The following is an 8,182-nucleotide window of genomic DNA, read 5'->3' as shown; positions in this document are numbered from 1 at the left end:
GCGCAAGGGGAACAAGAATGGAGTTACAAGTGATGATTTCAGGACTTTGAAGCCACCATAATGGGTGCATGAAGCCTTGGACGAAATATACAAGATGCCACTTCAGAAATTTCGTCTAGAGGCTATTCTAGGTGCTGCGTCACCTTATTATTGGGCCAGGCCCATGTAATTTCGAAATACATAAGTATAGGTTATTTTTAGAATCCGTATGTGTGGGGAAACAAGAGATAGTGTTGATTTCGGACCCCTCCACCAAGGGTCACAAAATTCCCCCCTCTTCCTCCATATATACAGCCCTTAGGGCACCGTTTAGACTTTGGGTTTTGTTTAGATTAAAGTTCGCCATAGCTGCAACTTCGCGTACTTCGTTTGTGTTCAACGACCAGACAAAGGCGTCACAGAACCCCACCTTGATCAATAAAGCTTTCATCTTATATTCGCAATATCCAGATTGCAATCTCAGTTTCTTGCTTGTTCTTCGTTTGCCCGCAGGAAACAGACCCTCGTGGTCAGGTTGATCGTGCTCCGGCGTGGTCAATAACCTCTCGGAGTTGGTTTAAAGATTGCTAAGGCGCGACGTCCTCACACGTTCGTAGTTGGATCGTCAAAGTCGACTTCCACCAAAGTGAAATCCATCATCTTATCGAAAGACGGGACACCTTTGTCTCTATCAAGTGGTATCAGATTTCCAGGTTGCTCAGTGAGATTTTACAGTTTTTCGTAGTTTAGATCGAGTCTGTTCTTCATACCTATAGTCCATGAAAAAGCCAAAAAAAATTAGGGTTAGTTCATCCCATCCGAACCAATCTGAGCCTTTGCATAATCTTTTCTGTATTTGCTTTGTCGTGTCAAGTTGCTGGTCTTAGCGTCTAGTCTTTTAGAGTTTCGAGTTCTGTTCACAGGTTATCATCGTCGCTGCTGCCATATACCACCACCACATATTCACCGCCAATCTGAATCCATATACGCCACCACATATCCGCCGCCATCACGCCAATCCGAGTTCACCTGCAACATATATCCGTCACCTGTCTGAGTTCCACCAGATTCATCTCCGCCACCAGTCCGAGTTCCACCAGATTCATCTCCGCCACCAGTCCAAGTTCCACCATTTTCATCTCCGCCACCAGTGCTAGTCCGAGTCCAGTAATTGTTGCATTGTTCTCGATTTCCAGATCACGCGATACTCTGAGTCGTGACAGAGAAGGACTCCCCAACTTCCGAGCCATCCGCAGAAGAAAAATAGTTCCAGTTTCAAAAAAAAAGCTAAGTCTGGAAAATTCTGGCTAGGCAGTTTTTAGACCATTTGTAGACTTTTTCGAAAAAAATTGTTGCGGAGAAGATAGATGGCATTGAGAAGACATTCGAAACAAAGCTTGATAGCAAGTTTAATGAATTGCTCGCGCGTTTTCCACAACCACCGCCGGCTGCACCTATCGCACCTCTGCAACAACAACAACTACAACAACGCCCCCTTCCGAATCAGTATGGATGAGCACATCGTGTTCCTATTGAGCCAGGACAAAATTCTGGTGCCGCTGCTACTGCTGTTGGTGCTTCTGTAGCTCCTGTTGTTACTGCAGAGGTGGGGGAATATTATGAGGACGAGGTTGATCAAAATCAGAACTACGTGCAGCCACCAGCACCACCACCAGCAGGTCGACCTCAGGTATATATTCGCAACGGTAGGCCTGCACTACCACCTCAGGTACGAGATAATGACCATATTCCGAAACTGAAATTGAATATTCCACCATTTGAGGGTAGATATGTTCCTGATATATATCTTACGTGGGAGTTAGAAACTGAACAATGTTTTACATGTTTACAATATCCCGAGGAGAGACGGGTTGCTGCTGCTGTTTGTGCTTTCACTAGTTTTGCATGTGTATGGTGGTCTGAACATTGTAGATTATATCCTATTCCAACTACTTGGGCTGCTTTGAAAACGGCTATGCGTACTCGTTGGGTTCCACCATATTATCAACGTGAATTGCTTCAAAAATTGCAGCGTTTAAGACAAGGGAAAAATTCTGTAGAAGAATATTATCAGGAATTACAAACTGGCATGATTAGATGTGGTATTGTTGAGGAGAATGAAGCTATGCTTGCACGTTTTATAGGTGGATTAAATAGAGAGATTCAGACCATTCTAGAGTATAAGGAGTATACTAATATCACTCATTTATTCCATCTTGCTTGTAAAGCTGAACGTGAAGTGCAGGATCGACAAGCATTGGCGCGAACTAACTTTTCTGCAGGTCGACTTTCATCATGGACACCGCGTGCATCCTCTACTTCAACTGCACCAGCACCTCCATCAGGTGCTACCTCTAGCCGTGATACAAGAAAGCAGGCACAACCACCACTATCTGCCAAGAGCGCACCTGCCGGGCCTACGTAGAGCTCTTCTTCTTCCATGGCATCAACTAGGCACACAAGTGATATTATTTGTCGTCGTTGTAAGGGAAGAGGTCATTATGCGAGAGAATGCAAATCTCAGCGTGTGATGATTGCTACTGAGGATGGTGGGTATGAGTCCGCTAGTGACTATGATGAGGAGACGTTGGCTCTTATTACACGTGAAGAACATGGTGGAGATGATTCTGATCATGAGACGCAATACATGGCTCCGGAAGACGCTGACAGGTATGAATGTTTAGTTGCTCAACGTGTTTTGAGTGTGCAGGTCACACAAGCTGAGCAAAATCAGAGGCACAATTTGTTCCATACCAAGGGAGTTGTGAAGGAACGTTCTGTGCGCGTCATCATAAACGGAGGGAGCTGCAACAACTTGGCTAGCATGGAGATTGTGGAGAAGCTTTCTCTCACCACAAGACGTCATCCACATCCTTACTACATCCAATGGTTCAACAACAGCGGCAAGGTTAAGGTAACACGTACTGTTCGTGTGCATTTTAGTATCTCTACATATGCTAATTATGTTGATTGTGATGTGGTACCTATGCAAGCATGTTCCTTATTACTTGGTAGACCATGGCAATTTGATAAAAATTCTGTACACCATGGTAGAAACAATCAATATACTCTTGTTCATAAGGATAAAAATATTACTTTGCTTCCTATCACTCCTGATTCTATTTTGAAAGATGATATTAATAGAGCTAATAAAGCAAAACAGGAGAAGAATAAGAGCGAAAATCAGATTGTGGCAAAAGAATTTGAGCAACAAATGAAGCCTAATAATAAACCATCTAGTGTTGCTTCTGAAATAAAATTGAAAAGTGCATGTTTATTTGCCACCAAATCTGATATTGATGAGCTAGATTTCAGCAAATCTGTGTGTTATGCTTTTGTGTGCAAAGAGGCATTATTTTCATTTGAGGACGTGCCTTCCTCTTTGCCTCCTGCTGTCACTAACATTTTGCAGGAGTTCGCTGACGTATTTCCACAAGACGTGCCACCGGGATTACCACCTATTCGAGGGATTGAGCATCAAATTGACTTAATTCCCGGTGCATCGCTGCCCAACCGTGCACCATAACGTGCCAATCCAGAGGAGACGAAGGAGATTATGCGTCAAGTACAGGAGCTGCTCGACAAAGGTTATATACGCGAATCTCTTAGTCCTTGTGTTGTTCCTATTATACTAGTGCCTAAAAAGGATAGTACGTCACGTATGTGTGTTGATTGTAGAGGCATTAATAATATTACTATTCGTTATCGTCATCCTATTCCTAGGCTAGATGATATGCTTGATGAATTGAGTGGCTCTACAATATTCTCCAAAGTTGATTTGCGTAGTGGTTACCATCAAATTCGTATGAAATTGGGTGATGAATGGAAAACAACATTTAAAACTAAGTTTGGTTTATATGAGTGGTTAGTCATGCCTTTTGGGTTTACTAATGCGCCTAGTACTTTCATGAGACTAATGAATGAAGTTTTACGTGCTTTCATTGGACGATTTGTGGTAGTCTATTTTGATGATATACTAATTTATAGCAAATCTTTGGAAGAACATTTGGAACATTTACGTGCTGTTTTTATTGCTCTACGTGATGCACGTTTGTTTGGTAACCTTGGTAAGTGCACCTTTTGCACCGACCGAGTATCTTTTCTTGGCTATGTTGTTACTCCACAGGGAATTGAAGTTGACAAAGCCAAGATTAAAGCTATTGAGAGTTGGCTGCAGCCCAAAACGGTCACACAAGTGAGGAGTTTTCTTGGCCTCGCTGGATTCTATAGGCGTTTTGTGAGAGATTTCAGCACCATTGCTGCACCTCTCAACGAGCTTACAAAGAAGGATGTGCCATTTGTTTGGGGTACCACACAGGAAGAAGCCTTCATGGTATTGAAAGATAAGTTGACACATGCTCCTTTACTCCAACTTCCTGATTTTAATAAAACTTTTGAGCTTGAATGTGATGCTAGTGGAATTGGATTAGGAGGTGTGTTATTACAAGATGGCAAACCTGTTGCATACTTTTCTGAAAAATTGAGTGGGCCTAGTCTGAATTATTCTACTTATGATAAAGAATTATATTCTCTTGTTTGGACTTTAGAAACATGGCAACATTATTTATGGCCCAAAGAATTTGTTATACATTCTGATCATGAATCTTTGAAACATATTAAAAGTCAAGCTAAACTGAATCGTAGACATGCTAAATGGGTTGAATTCATTGAGGCTTTCCCTTATGTCATTAAACACAAGAAGGGTAAAGAAAATGTTATTGCTGATGCATTGTCTCGTCGCTATACTATGCTTTCACAACTTGACTTCAAAATATTTGGTTTGGAGACCATCAAAGATCAATATGTGCATGATGCTGATTTTAAAGATGTATTGCAGAATTGTAAAGAAGGAAGAACATGGAACAAGTTCGTCGTTAATGATGGATTTGTGTTCAGTGCTAACAAGCTATGCATTCCAGCTAGCTCCGTTCGTCTTTTGTTGTTGCAGGAGGCGCATGGAGGAGGACTAATGGGACACTTTGGCGTGAAGAAGACGGAGGACGTACTTGCTACACATTTCTTTTGGCCAAAGATGAGACGGGATGTTGAGCGTTTTATTGCTCGCTGCACTACATGTCAAAAAGCTAAGTCACGACTCAATCCTCATGGTTTATATATGCCTTTACCTGTACCTAGTGTTCCTTGGGAGGATATATCTATGGACTTTGTTTTAGGTTTACCTAGAACAAAGAAGGGGAGGGATGGCATATTTGTTGTCGTGGATAGATTCTCGAAAATGGCACACTTTATACCATGTCATAAAAGCGATGATGCTGTTAATGTTGCTGATTTGTTCTTTCGTGAAATTATTCGCTTGCATGGTGTGCCAAATACTATTGTTTCAGATCATGATACTAAATTTCTTAGCCACTTTTGGAGATGTTTATGGGCTAAGTTGGGGACTAAACTGCTTTTTAGTACTACTTGTCACCCCCAAACTGATGGACAAACTGAAGTAGTCTATAGAACATTGTCTACTATGCTTAGGGCTGTTTTGAAGAATAATAAGGAAGTGTGGGAAGAATGCTTTCCTCATATTGAATTTTCTTATAATCGTTCATTGCATTCTACTACTAAGATGTGCCCTTTTGAAATTGTGTATGGTTTCCTACCTCGTGCACCTATTGATTTGTTGCCTCTTCCATCTTCGGAGAAGGTTAATTTTGATGCTAAAGAACGTGCTGAATTGATTTTAAAAATGCATGAGTTAACTAAGGAAAACATTGAGCGTATGAATGCTAAATATAAACTTCCTAGAGATAAGGGTAGAAAACATATTGTGTTTGCACCTAGAGATCTTGTTTGGTTACATTTGCGTAAGGATAGATTTCCTGATTTGCGCAAATCAAAGCTAATGCCACGTGCTGATGGTCCCTTTAAGGTGTTGGAGAAATTAAATGATAATGCATATAAACTTGAGCTGCCTGCAGATTTTGGGGTTAGTCCCACTTTTAACATTGCAGATTTGAAGCCTTATTTGGGTGAGGAAGATGAACTTCCGTCGAGGACGACTTCATTTCAAGAAGGGGAGGATGATGAGGACATCAATACCATTGTTACACCCACAGGCCCTGCTGCTATACATACTTGACCAATTACTAGAGCTCGCGCACGCCAACTAAATTACCAGGTACTTTCGTTTCTTGGTAATGATTCTAATGTTCATGAGAATATGATGCTGCCTAAATTGGATACATTTGTTTTGCTTACGAATGAAGGGCCTAGCTTGGAGAAGGATGAACATTGGAGCAAGAACAAGCATGGAGATGATGGCATGCGCAAGGGGAACAAGAACGGAGTTACAAGTGATGATTTCAGGACTTTGAAGCCACCATAATGGGTGCATGAAGCCTTGGATGAAATATACAAGATGCCACTTCATAAATTTCGTCTAGAGGCTATTCTAGGTGCTGCGTCACCTTATTATTGGGCCAGGCCCATGTAATTTCCAAATACATAAGTATAGGCTATTTCTAGAGTCTGTATGTGTGGGGAAACAAGAGATAGGGTTGATTTTGGACCCCTCCACCAAGGGCCACGAAATTCCCCCCTCTTCCTCCATATATACAGCCCTTAGGGCACCGTTTAGACTTTGGGTTTTGTTTAGATTAATAGTTCACCATAGCTGCAACTTTGCGTACTTCGTTTGTGTTCAACGACCAGACAAAGGCGTCACAGAACCCCACCTTGATCAATAAAGCTTTCATCTTATATTCGCAATATCTAGAGTGCCATCTCAGTTTCTTGCTTGTTCTTCGTTTGCTCGCAGGAAATAGACCCTCGTGGTCAGGTTGATCGTTCTCCGGCGTGGTCAATAACCTCTCGGAGTTGGTTTAGCGATTGCTAAGGCGCGACGTCCTCGCACGTTCATAGTCGGATTGTCAAAGTCGACTTCCACCAAAGCGAAATCCACCATCTCATCAAAAGACGGGACACCTCTGCCTCTATCACCTATGACTCCTGATTCTATTTTGAAAGATGATATTAATAGAGCTAATAAAGCAAAACAGGAGAAGAATAAGAGCGAAAATCAGATTGTGGCAAAAGAATTTGAGCAACAAATGAAGCCTAATAATAAACCATCTAGTGTTGCTTCTGAAATAAAATTGAAAAGTGCATGTTTATTTGCCACCAAATCTGATATTGATGAGCTAGATTTCAGCAAATCTGTTTGTTATGCTTTTGTGTGCAAAGAGGCATTATTTTCATTCGAGGACGTGCCTTCCTCTTTGCCTCCTGCTGTCACTAACATTTTGCAGGAGTTTACTGACGTCTTTCCACAAGACGTGCCACCTGGATTACCGCCTATTCGAGGGATTGAGCATCAGATTGACTTAATTCCCGGTGCTTCACTGCCAAACCGTGCGCCATACCGTACCAATCCAGAGGATACGAAGGAGATTATGCGTCAAGTACAAGAGCTGCTCGACAAAGGTTATATACGCGAATCCCTTAGTCCTTGTGTTGTTCCTATTATTCTAGTGCCGAAAAAGGATGGTACATCACGTATGTGTGTTGATTGTAGAGGCATTAATAATATTACTATTCGTTATCATCATCCTATTCCTAGGCTAGATGATATGCTTGATGAATTGAGTGGCTCTATAATATTCTCCAAGGTTGATTTGCATAGTGGATACCATCAAATTCGTATGAAATTGGGGGATGAATGGAAAACAGCATTTAAAACTAAGTTTGGATTATATGAGTGGTTAGTCATGCCTTTTGGGTTAACTAATGCACCTAGTACTTCATGAGATTAATGAATGAAGTTTTACATGCTTTCATTGGACGATTTGTGGTAGTTTACTTTGATGATATACTGATTTATAGCAAATCATTGGAAGAACATTTGGAACATTTACGTGCTGTTTTTATTGCTCTACGTGATGCACGTTTGTTTGGTAACCTTGGGAAGTGCACCTTTTGCACCGACCGAGTATCTTTTCTTGGCTATGTTGTTACTCCACAGGGAATTGAAGTTGACAAAGCCAAGATTAAAGCTATTGAGAGTTGGCTGCAGCCCAAAACGGTCACACAAGTGAGGAGTTTTCTTGGCCTCGCTGGATTCTATAGGCGTTTTGTGAGAGATTTCAGCACCATTGCTGCACCTCTCAACGAGCTAACAAAGAAGGATGTGCCATTTGTTTCGGGTACCGCACAGGAAGAAGCCTTCATGGTATTGAAAGATAAGTTGACACAT

The sequence above is a fragment of the Triticum aestivum genome, chromosome 5B (genome assembly GCF_018294505.1).
Source record: "Triticum aestivum cultivar Chinese Spring chromosome 5B, IWGSC CS RefSeq v2.1, whole genome shotgun sequence".
Classification (NCBI taxonomy): Eukaryota; Viridiplantae; Streptophyta; class Magnoliopsida; order Poales; family Poaceae; genus Triticum; species Triticum aestivum.
The sequence above is the reverse complement of the archived record's forward strand: the minus strand, read 5'-3'. Positions refer to the sequence as shown.